This window comes from Apium graveolens, chromosome 4 (assembly GCF_009905375.1).
Source record: "Apium graveolens cultivar Ventura chromosome 4, ASM990537v1, whole genome shotgun sequence".
Lineage (NCBI taxonomy): Eukaryota > Viridiplantae > Streptophyta > Magnoliopsida > Apiales > Apiaceae > Apium > Apium graveolens.
This window is the reverse complement of record NC_133650.1, coordinates 158,159,212-158,171,489: the sequence shown is the minus strand read 5'-3', so window position 1 is coordinate 158,171,489 and position 12,278 is coordinate 158,159,212. Positions and strand designations below refer to the sequence as shown.

General features: G+C 37.0%; 1 non-coding gene across 1 annotated transcript; it reads right to left on the bottom strand.

The window, feature by feature from the left end:
- Positions 1 to 11,334: 11,334 nt before the first annotated feature.
- LOC141723107 (small nucleolar RNA R71) lies at positions 11,335 to 11,441 on the bottom strand. The gene has a single exon (XR_012576098.1). It is a non-coding gene; the product is annotated as a small nucleolar RNA R71 (small nucleolar RNA).
- Between the last annotated feature and the right edge of the window lie 837 nt (positions 11,442 to 12,278).

Sequence of the window (12,278 nt, the reverse complement as noted above, 5' to 3'; positions counted from 1 at the left end):
GAGAAAAGTGTAGCAGCTTGGAGTTGAATAATGTTGTTCTAGGAAAAATGTTCTAAGTCAAGATATTGACAAGTCATAGATCAAGGGATATCGAGAATTCAGTCGAGAAATCTAAAATGACTTGTAGAAAATTCCAAAATGACTTGTAGAGAAGTCCCAAGAGATATCGACAAGTCAAATGAAGATGTAAAGAACTGGAGATATCGACAAGTCATTTTTGCATGTAGAGATCTCAGAGATATCGAAAAGTCAAATGAAGATGTAGAGAACTGGAGATATCAACAAGTCATTTTTGCTTGTAGAGATCTCAGAGATATCGACAAGTCAAATAAAGATGTAGAGAACTGGAGATATCGACAAGTCAATTTCTCATAAAGAGATCTTAGATATATCAACAAGTCAACTCTTCATGTAGAGATCTCAAAGATATCGACAAGTCATTCTACATATAGAGAACTGGAGACCTCGACAAGTAAGATATTTCTATAAAGAACTCAAGATATCGATAAGTCATTATACTTATCGATATGTCAGTGCTCTCTAGAATAAATAGAGATCTTGACATACTATCTCAAATTCAGAATACAAATAAGTTCAAGATTATAGATTATCAGCCAACAAATAATTCATTCACTGAATTGGAAAGACTACAAAAGCAGCTTGAAGAATACAAGATCAAGAACCAAGATTCACTGGACAAAGGATGGTTACAGACCTGCAAGTTTCTGCACAGATTTGCTAACACCAGAAAAGGAAATAGACAAGGTTGCTTTAGAAATTGGTTTAGTACATTTTAGTGCAAGTTTTGTAAACCCGGGTTGCTAGTCTATAAAGCATGCACGGGTCCTTAGTTTAGAAAATAACAAACAGATCTAGAAAATCTTGTATTCACTCAAGATAGAAGCTGAGTTCTTATTTTCTTAAGGACACATATTTGTAGCAAGACAAACTTAATTAATACAAATAAGTGAGTTTTTGAAATCTTGTGTTTGTGTGATTTCTATTAAACATAATATCTCTACGTTTCTTAACTGCTTTGTTCAACCAATATCCAAACAGTTTTGAAAGCCAAGTAAAATCCAAGAAACACATTTACCCCCCCCCCTCATTTATGTTACATTTCTTTGTATTCAATATCTAATACTTGTCAAGATTCAAGAGAGAAAAGGTGATAGTTAACAATTTTTACATGCCCACAATAATAGAGTCATCTCGATAAATACTAGTAAGAGTCTCGCCCTTTATGATGATTTGACAAGGTACCTTTGCAGAAATATAGATGATATGCGTGCCAAATTTATGGCTCAAATCAGACTAAAAGAGGATAAAATAGAGGATGCTGACAACTATCATCGCCCTAACAAAATGATGATAATGATGATATCAAAAATAAAATGATGATAACAACAAATACAAGAGACTGAAAACCCTACTTTAGGGATACACGTGAAAGGGTAGTTGTCAGCACTATATGATGGAGCATAAGCTATAAAAATGGCTTAGATTTTCCACCTAGATTCGACTCTTATGGGTTTGACATAAGCCCAACCGCCCTTATAAGGGAATTGAGTGAATCGAGAGATATCGTTAAATGACCACCAAAATCTAATACGGTAATGTCTAATCCTGTCTTGAAACTATGTTGTGGCTTCTTTGGAGATTATGGACATAAGATGTACGAGTACAAAGCATTATGAAAGGAGATTCAAGTGCTTATAAAAAAGTACACCTAACAGAGTACATGTTGAGGCATAAGCACAGCTATAACAAGAAGGTTAGGACCCTTTTTTAAATGACTAACTCCACCCCCATCAAAAAGTGATCAATTTCATTGTTGGAGCGTCTTTACTATTGTGTTTCTCATCAGAGGGCATCCTCAAACTTGATAACATGCTTAAAAAGTTTGATATTGGAATTATTCAAATGACCATTTAGAACATTCAGACTATATAGAACATTCATAGAATTTTTACCTAAGCAGCTAGGCCACACCATGTCTTTGATGTGTGAAGCAATAATTTGGTTTGCCATGCTCTCATCAAGGTCAACATCTATAAACACATCTTCTAAATTTTAATATGATATCATGGTTGAAAAAGACAAATATCATAAAATTATGAGAATAATGATAATAATTTAATTTGTATACTAAATATCAATAAATGTCATACAACACATGACAAATCAATCGACTTCAATGATGTGGAAATGCACAACATGGCTATAACTGTGTATAAGTAACCATGATGGTTAACTACTGAGTTGTGATACTTTATAATTTGAAACAGTCAACAAGATAACAGAAAGTCAAAATTATGTGTGACAATTCTTCAAATATGTTGAATGCGACATAAAGAAAGATTACATATAAATAAAAGATATTTTCACCATCACACATGTCTCGGAGATAGGTTTTTTCTTTACCAAGAGATACTTTATTAGTTGCATAATTATAAGAAACAATGTCGACGTCTATACCCGCTTAGATTTCTCCTCATTTGCAGCAAGATATGCAAGGATCAGTTAGGTTGTTGGCATCAATTGAGCCGGAAAAACATCATGATTTCACATAAAATTCTTGACAAGTTTGGGAGACAGAAACTTCACACCAATATCAAATGGACAGTGGTTAAAACACACTCAACCCTTGTGGAACTAATATGCTCCAACAACTGAACTGGGGGAGAACAGATTTGACATTGAGTTGAAAGAGGTTTTGACATTGTTCAAGTTCTCTTCATTCATTGTACTTAAGTTGTTGTTGCGACTGTCTAAAGTTGAAGCATCACTTCACTCAACCTTGATAACATCTTAATTCTTGCTTGCAGTCTTTCCAAGTTTCTTGCCCACGGTGTATCAATATTTTTTGCAATTCTACCATCATCTGAAAATATTTGAAAAAAAAATTTTTGCAACCAAAATCAACTAAGTGCAACTCTTTTTTCTTATGTTTTGGAAAATAATTAAAGTTTGATTTAATAAGTGCAACTTGTTAAATAACGTATTATGTAATCAAAGATTATTTTAATTATTAACTTTTTAGTTGCAGATGTGGTTAATTGTGTTTTATTTTAGTTGCGAATATGGTTGCAAAGTTGAAAAATGTAGTTTTGCAAATTTTATTCAAAAATGTTACTTTTGCAAAAAAATGTAAAAAAGAAGATTTTTTTTTGCAAAATAGTTTCTATACATGGGTATTTTTTTAGAAAGCCAATAGTAAAAGGATACGCACACGAATATATTTTTATTCAAAATTACAAGATAGAAGGAAAGCATTTATTAAAAATAAAAAATTGATATTTTGTAAAAATATTAGGGTACAAAAGCAAAAAAAAAGTGAAATCGAGGAATAAAAATTTTTATTTAACAAAATAAGTTAATTAAAAAAAGTAGTGAAATTTAATTTAGCAAGATTTGACAATACAACAAAACCTCTCTAAATTAATAATATTGGGACCGATAAATTTTATTATTTTATCAAGATTATTAAATTATTGAGATTACATATCATTGTCACTGTTATATTGACACCAGAAATTTATATTTAAAATATTAATTTACACCGGGTTATTAATCTCATCTTTATATATAATAGGAGAACATGGTTATAAATTCATGAGAATTTTTATTCTCAGTGAAATTACGATGTTACCCATCATATATTTTATTCATGTTTGATATGTCTAACTGTTATGAGTAAAAAATTAAGATGTATTTAATGCTAGGGTTTGTGAGCTCCAAGACTCTATTTAACAGCTCTCGTGTTACGTGACTCAATTTGCCTTCACAAGATGCCTACGTACCTTGCTGTATGCTAAGGATCAAGTCAAAAAATATAGTTCTGATTTATGGGGTGAGACCCCTTATATAGGTATGATAAGCCTTGAATTAGATTAGGGTTATGAGACTTGGTGGACAAGTCTCAGATTTAGAATGGACTTTGGAGTCCTATAATGCAGGAAATTGATTCCTTATCAATGAGTTTTCTTGGAGGCCAATCTTCAAGGGATTTAATCCTCAATTGAACACTATCTGCCAGCAGATTTTGCCATATTTATTAATTATAAAAATAATTAATATTCAGGATTTTGGACCTCTTTAAATGGGCCTTATTTGTAGTCCAAACTGGGTGTAATCAATATCATATTAATTACGTAATTAGAATTTATTTTATCCGCTATCATTTGCCCCCAACTTCTAGGAAACCGTGCAAGATTTTGTAGAAGTTCAGTTTCTTTATTCCCTTGCAGGGTATCGTTTTTTAGCGTAACATGTGGAGCGACCTACACTTTTACAACGATTTGCCTTTTCGAGGCTCCAACATATTTTCCAGATATTATATGAATTTTTCCTTACCTTCAAGTATTTTTCTTAATTTTTCAGGAATTTGTCCTTACCTCCGGGTATTTTTCTTAATTTTTTAAGGATTTCTTCCTTACCTTCATGTATTTTTCTTAGTTTTTAGGAATTTTTCCTTATAAATATTCTTCAGAAAATATTATGGTCGAATTATGGCCTCCTTGATCCTGGTCATGAGTTTTTCGATCAGAAAACTTTTCCATCAGGATTCTAACCTAATTTCGGTCAGGATTCTACCTTTGACCTATTTTTATGACCGAATTATGGTCCGTTATTTCCTGATCGTGGATTTTTCGACCAGGACATTTTTTGACCATGATCTTGGCCAAAATTCGGTCAGGATTTTCCCTTTGACTTGATTCTTGACCGAATATGCTCCATTTAATTATGGTCGTCAGTTTTTTGATCAGAAACTTTTTTTACCAGGATTCTGACTTCTGACCGAATTATGCTCCATTTAATTCTGGTCGTGAGTTTTTTATCAAAAACTTTTTCGACCAGGATTCTGATTGATGGTTTGTATCTTTTGGGTCAGGAATTCCTCCTTTGACTGGATTTTAACCTTTATTTTCATTTCCTGGGATGGACTCCAACAAATGCTGCACATACTCATTGGGCCCAATTTTGTTTGGGCTTGCACTTGGGCCCTTTATCTTGCCTACACACATATATTTTGTTCTATTTTTATTCCCCCTTTTATTGTGATCTTCTAGAAACCTCTAAGAGTTCAGTTTTTACTAGGCCTGGGTTTTATTGATTGGGCCTTATTGGCCCCATTCCTATTCAAGGGCCTATTCATTTATCCCAGAATATTTTGGAAACTCCTCAAATTCCAATTTCCTTTTTTTCTTTTTCTTTGAGAATTTCCTGGAAACTTCTAGAGTTGGGCCTGAGTATTTGGTCTGGGCTTTTGATTGGTTATAGCCGATTAAAATTCCTTTTTTATCGTCCCAATGACCGGCCAGTGGTGCTATAAATATGTGGGAATGAAGTGAGATCACCTCACTTCTTATTTCCATACTTCCAAATCTTTAACCTCATTTCTATTCTCAACCTCCAAATATTTTCAGGTGGTCAGCCTCAGCCTTTTTACTTGTCATTTTCTGGGTTTTTGCTCGAGATTTTTTTGAGTCTTCATCTTCTTCCTCCAACTTCCGGTTTCAAGCTTTCATCTCATCTCCATCAATGGCAGACAAAAGTGCAGAAAGAGCTACCAAGACTACCTCAGCTTTAAGAGAGGTAACGAAATTCATGTCCGTTCATCTTACATGTCTCTTTTAGATATGATTAATACTAGGGGAGATGAATATCCATCTAACACCCACTTAGATTCTTTTGATCACTACAATAAATGGCATAATATAACCGATATTAACCAGCTTAACACCACCTATAATGTTCGTCCTCCCTTTAGAATAGTTCTCGCAGATGATGGTGATCGTACTTGTCACTGGAAATGAGATACCCTTTTTATTTATGCAGATTACCTAACTGTTGGGCTTAGGTTTCCCTTTCACGAGTTTATTCCTAGGTTGTTAGCTGACTTACAAGTTAACCCCTGTCAACTTCCACCAAATGCCTGGAGGAATATTTTATGCTTCATGGTCCTATGCCTTAGACAAGATTTCCTTCTCTCAGTAGCTATTTTTAGAAAAATCATTCAATGCTATAACATCGCCCAGACCTCTTGTGGTTGGGTTTACATTAGGCAGAGACCCAAGTCACCACAAATTTTCAATAGCGCCTCCATCCCTGATAACAACAAGGAGTGGATGGATAGCTTTGTTGGGTTAAGATGGGAAAATGGTGATTGGGGCACACTTTTTAGATCTTCTTTTGGTAAAGTAAGCGATGGTAGCTCCAAAACCATTCACTTATCTGATGAAGAGAACCACATATATAGCAAACTTATAAAAGATGATGGCAAAACCACGAGTTATAATTTATTGGAAGAGTTTTCCCTGATCTATGTCGGACTTTCTTCAGTTACTTGTAGGGTATTTCTTTTCCCACTTTACTTTCATTTCCATTTTTCACCTTTATTAATATAACTTATCCTTGTATTTGTTTTCTTTTCAGCGGCTCAGGAGATTAATAATGCCACTGTTCCTGTTGTTGAGGAGACAACCATGATGAAAAAGGCCAGACTTGCGGGGCTTGACACTCGAGGGAAGGCCACAGAGCCTATCTTTTTTAGAAAACACAAGGAGCCCGTTATCGAGGTTTCCCCAACTGGAACCGAGGGAGGCTAAACCAACCCTACTTCTCCACCCCCATTGGCTCATTCCAACCCTTGTGGGGTTTCGCCGAGGTGACACTGTGGTTGGCTCTACTAAGCACTCATGGGACTGGTCTTATTACTCCATCACCCCAAAGGACTTTAGGGAAGTCGTGGTCGGGCAGGACTTAGAGTGCGTGAAGCTCATGAGAGCCCAGTCCATAGCTTCGGTAGATCTTTGTCCCTTTATTCTATGTTCATTTTTTGATAGCATTATCCTCGTTTTGTCTTATATTTTGTTATTATTTCAGAATAATACTTACTTCCAGGTAGCCATCCGATATGTCAAATCCTGGAAGACGGCTTCGGAGAAGTCTGACATGGCCTTAAAGAAGCAAAAGGCCAAATATATTTCCCTGGAAAAGAAGATGAAGTGCAAGAATGTGAAACTTTCGGAAGTTAATGCAGAGTTGGCCAAGTCAAGGCTGAGCGGGACAGGACTATAGATGTCTATCTGGACACAGATGAGTTCGCTCAGTTTATGCAAGTCAAGGATGACATAGTATTTCCCGAGTTCTTCAGAACTGGTTGGGGCATGGCCCTCGGGACTATGAATGATGCATGTCTTGATATTAACCCGGTAGACTACCCTTGTCCAGATGATGAGGCTCTACTACTAAGGTTCCCCACCCGCATAGTTATCTCTGAGGATGCCCCTCGCACCGAGCTCCTTCCTCCTCCCAAGTCATCTTCCAGGGCTTCCATAGAGGAGTCCAGCTCTTCTTCTGGTGAAAGCGACAGTGAGGAGATAGCCAGTGAGGGAGAGGATGACATGGATGTAGAGATTTCTCCTGCCCATTGAGATTTATATCAATCCTTGTGTGGCTGTTTATTTATGTTCATTAGTATTTAGAACTCGTGCTCTTTTTTATGCATTGAACTAATGTCCCTTTCACTTTATATTTATCTTCATTGTTGCAATTTAATTTGTTTATCACATCTTCACATAAAATTTATGTCATATACTCAAAACTTCATAAATCCTTTGGATCCATCCTTTACATAGGCTTTTATAAAACTAAACTTGAAATAGAAATCCTAGTGAACCGAAATACAAAATCCTAAGGAGCCAAAGCTCATGGTTCCTCCTGAACCTTATTGCTAATAAGTAAACTCTCCATTTCTAAGGAACTATATATAATAAGTCTTCAAATTTTGAGCATGCCAAGTCCTTGGTACTTCATCCCCATCCATATCTTCCAACTTTTAGGATCCCCTTCCTTGAACGCTTTTAACCTTGTACGGCCCTTCCCAATTTGGGGCAAGTTTCCTTTCTTTCCTACTCCAGAGGCGTCCACCTTCCTTAAGACCAAATCACCTTACTTGAAGAACCTTTCTTTCACCCATAGGTTGTAGAAGAAAGAAGCTTTCTTTTGATGTTCCACAATCCTTGCATGTGCTTCATCTCGCACTTCATTTATCAAATCCAGGGATAATTTTTACCCTTCCTCATTTTCCTCAGCATTGTAGGATTGGATTCTTGGAGGCGAATATGATATCTCCACTAGAACGACCGCTTCTGCCCCATATGATAATATAAAGGGCGTTGCTCATGTCGTGACTCTACATGTGGTCCTGTATGCCCAAAGTATTGGAAGTATCTCATCCACTCAATTATTCCTGGACTTCTCAATCCTTTTCTTTAATCCATCTAAGATAATCCGATTCGCCACTTCTACTTTCCCGTTGGTTTGAGGTTGGGCCACGAAAGTGAACCGCAGTTCAATCTCATTCTCCTTACAGTACTTCTTGAATTCCTCATTATTGAATTGTGTTTCGTTATTCGTTACCAAGATGCGAGGAATTTCATATATGCACAAGATATTTTCCCACAGGATTTGTGCAACCTGCTTGGTCGTAATCTTGGCCAAAGGCTTGGCTTCGATCCACTTAGTTAAGTAGTCAATAGTCACAATCAAGAACTTCTTTTGCGCTGTGTCCATGGGAAAAAACCCAAGAATATCCATTCCTCACATGGAGAAGGAAATGGGAGAATTTATGGAAGTTAGCATCTCGGGAGGCTATCGGACAACTGGTGCATGCTTCTGACAATTATCACACTTCTTCACATAGTCTTTGGTATCAACCATCATTTCTGGCCAATAGAAACCTAAATGAGTTATCTTGTGTGCAAGGGCATGCCCCCAAGTGTTATCCACAAATACCTTCATGTACTTCGTCAAGGGCCAATCGCGCCTCGTCGGGCCTAAGGCACCTAAGGTGAGGAACCATATAAGATCTCTTATATAGGATTCCGTTGATCAAATGGTACCTCAGTGCTCGCATAACCAACTTTCGCGCTTCCGTAATATCATTTGGGAACCATCCAATTTGGATATGGGCCTTAATGGGATCTATTCATGATCCCCCAAGCCCTATGGGGAAACACACATAACATCAATGCTTCGTGTTTCCAAAATATGAAAGTACACGGTCCCGGAACTTTCTTCCACCTCCGAGGAGGCAAATTTGGACAACCCGTTGGCCTTAGCATTTTCTTCTCTCATAATATGCTCGACATGGCACTCGTCGAATTGAGTCATCACAACTCTCACTGGATGTACATACTTCGCCATGGTTTCATCCCTTTGCTTCGAACTCTCCCTTGACCTGGGATACTGTTGAGTGGCATTTATGACACTTTATAATGCTCTATTAAGCTTTGAATTGGTGTATTTGTACTCAAGTTATTGGTGTTTTAATGTGTTTTCTAGTGTTTTTGCATTTCAGGCATTAATCTGAGATTTTAGTGAATTAGCATTGATTTGATGCTAATATGGTGTTAGGATGGTGTCCAAGGAATAAAGCTCGCGAAGACCGACTCAAAACTGCAAGAAAAAAAAAAGATGATTTTTGGAAGAAGCCCAGCGCACCCGCGCTGATCAAGCGCGTGGCCGCGCCAGGTCGGGATAATAGAATCCTGATTCTACTTGGCTTTTGAGAGAAAGACTTCTACATTGATCAGGGTTGCTATATAATCATAAATTTAGGTCATTTTTTAGAACATATCAAGCCAAAGACATATCAGAGCTAAGTAGAAGACGGCAAGAGACTTATAACACAATTCAACAAAGGCGAAGATGATCTAGTTTATTCTTGTGAATCTTTGTTTTGAATTGTAATCTTGGATGCTCGTTTCTTGTTTTGTTGAACCTATACTCTTGTGTTAACTTTGTTTTATTATTCATTATAAAGACTACATTTATTATACCATGCTTTCATCAGAACCCACGTTGATGATGAGTCCGATTATGGGCTAATCGTATCGTGGGGTTCTAGCGGATTTATTTATGGATTTCTTTAGTTGATTTGTTTCGATGCCTTAGTGTGTGGTGATTGTATGATAACCTAGTATTGGTTGTGCATATTCGTCTTATGAGCGTCGCGAACTTATAAGATAATGTGTTAATTCTTAATGAAGCGAAAGTGAATTTAAGGATTTAGAACTTGCCATGCTAGCATAGGTTCATGTAATTGTTATTCATGATTCGTGGGTAATTTTAACCATCTTACTTGCCCTATGTAATCAAGTTAGATAACTTGTGCTTAAACCGTTATGTTGTCAAATTCTATAGACATATAGGGTCTCAATATAATTGGTGTCTATTCAGCTTCTATCTCTTTTGTGGATGTCTAGTAGTATGGTATTCGTGCAACAAAAGTTGGCGATTATCAGTTTCGTGTTATCTGATTAGTGTCATCACCATTACATGCTAAGGTTGAGAACGAAAAGGCTATTGAATGAAGTATTTAATGAAGTTAGAATCCCATGTTTGTCATATATATTAATTCAATCAATCTTATTCTCTTAGTTAAAATTGTTAGTTTAATTCTTAGTTATAAACAACCTCAATTTGTTGTCGTCTTAGCATTGAATAATAACCATACATTGTTGCTTAAGTGCATAAAGTAATTAGTTAACCAAGCCGGTCTCTGTGGGAATGAATCTGATTTATATCTTATACTACATACGAATGCGTATACTTGCGTGTATTATTAGTGCGTGTTTAGCGACTAACAGATACCACAAGTTTTTGGCGGTGCTTCCGGGGAATGCAGTGTTAATTTTTAGTTTATGTGTTTTCCATCAGTGGTCGTTAAATTTCATTGACTCGAACATTGTTACTTATTTGTTTCCTTGTCTTATTTCAAGTACTCTAGTGAGGGTGTATGCATACGCGTTCGCGTACTCGTAATAGAACTCTGGATAAAGCCGAGAAAGAAGTTGTGGTGGTTCGAAGGGAAGTTTTAAAGAAGAAAAGAAGGTAGAAGAAGAAGAGAAAGTTGAAGAACCATTTTTAGTAGTGATGGGAGATCAAGCAGAAAATCCTAAGGCTTTGATGGACTATTCTCAGCCTAAGATCAATGACACTCAGTCAATCATCATCAGGCCATCCATCAGGGCTAACACTTTTGAGATCAAGTCAAGCACGATTCAGATGATACAGAACTCAGTTCAGTTTGGAGGTTCTCCTACTGAAGACCCCAACATGCACATCAGGGATTTCATCGAGATCTGCGATACTTTCAAGTTCAATGATGTGACTGAAGATGCTATCAAGATGTGACTCTTCTCATTCTCTCTGAGGGATAAAGCTAAGTGCTGGTTACATTCTCTACCAGCAGGGTTCATCACCACTTGGGAAGATCTTGCTTAAAAGTTTCTCACTAAATTCTTCTCTATGGTGAAGACTGCTGCAATCAGGAATGCTCTGACTCAGTTTGCTCAGTAGACTGGAGAATCTCTGTGTGAGGCTTGGGATCGATATAAGGAGATGCTAAGGAAGTGCCCACACCATGGCATGCCTGATTGGATGATTATTAATTGTTTCTATAATAGATTGGGTGCTACTTCTAGACTTATGCTCGATGCGGCATCAGGAGGAGCCTTGTGGGCTAAGAGCTATGATGAAGCTTATGAATTGATTGAACTGATGGTTGCTAATGAGTACCAAAATCCTTCCCAGAAACTGGCTCGGGGAAAAGTAGCAGGAATTCTGGAGTTGGACAATAACTGCTATAGTTGCTCAACTTAAGGCTTTGACGATGAAGGTGGACACGTTGGCTAATTATGGAGTTAATCAAATCGCAAGTGTCTGTGAGCTTTGTGTTGGTGCCCATGAGACAGATCAGTGCACAATTTCTAGTGAATTAGCTCAGTTCGTGAGCAACTTTCAGCGTTCGCAGCAACCTGTGCCTGCCACTTATCATCCCAACAACCCCAATCATCCTAATTTCAGTTGGAGCAATGCTCAGAATGTGGTTCAACAGCCTTATTAGCAGTATCCAACTAAGCAGTACAACACCCCTGGTTTTCAGCAACCGCAATATGCACCAAGACAACAACTTCAACTACAACAAGCCAATGAAAAATCTGAATTAGAGGAGTTGAAGCTTATGTGCAAGAACCAAGTTGTTTCTATCAAGACCTTGGAAAATCAATTTGGGAAAATTGCCAATGCCTTGCTAAATCATCAACCCGGTACACTACCTAGTGACACTGAAGTTCCAGGAAGGAAGGAAGCTAAGGAGCAGGTAAAGGCAATCACTTTGAGGTCTGGAAAGATTATGAATCCTGAACAAACTCAAGTATTGACTGAAGAAACTGGGGCTGAGAAAGAAGTTGAGTAGCAGGAAGTAG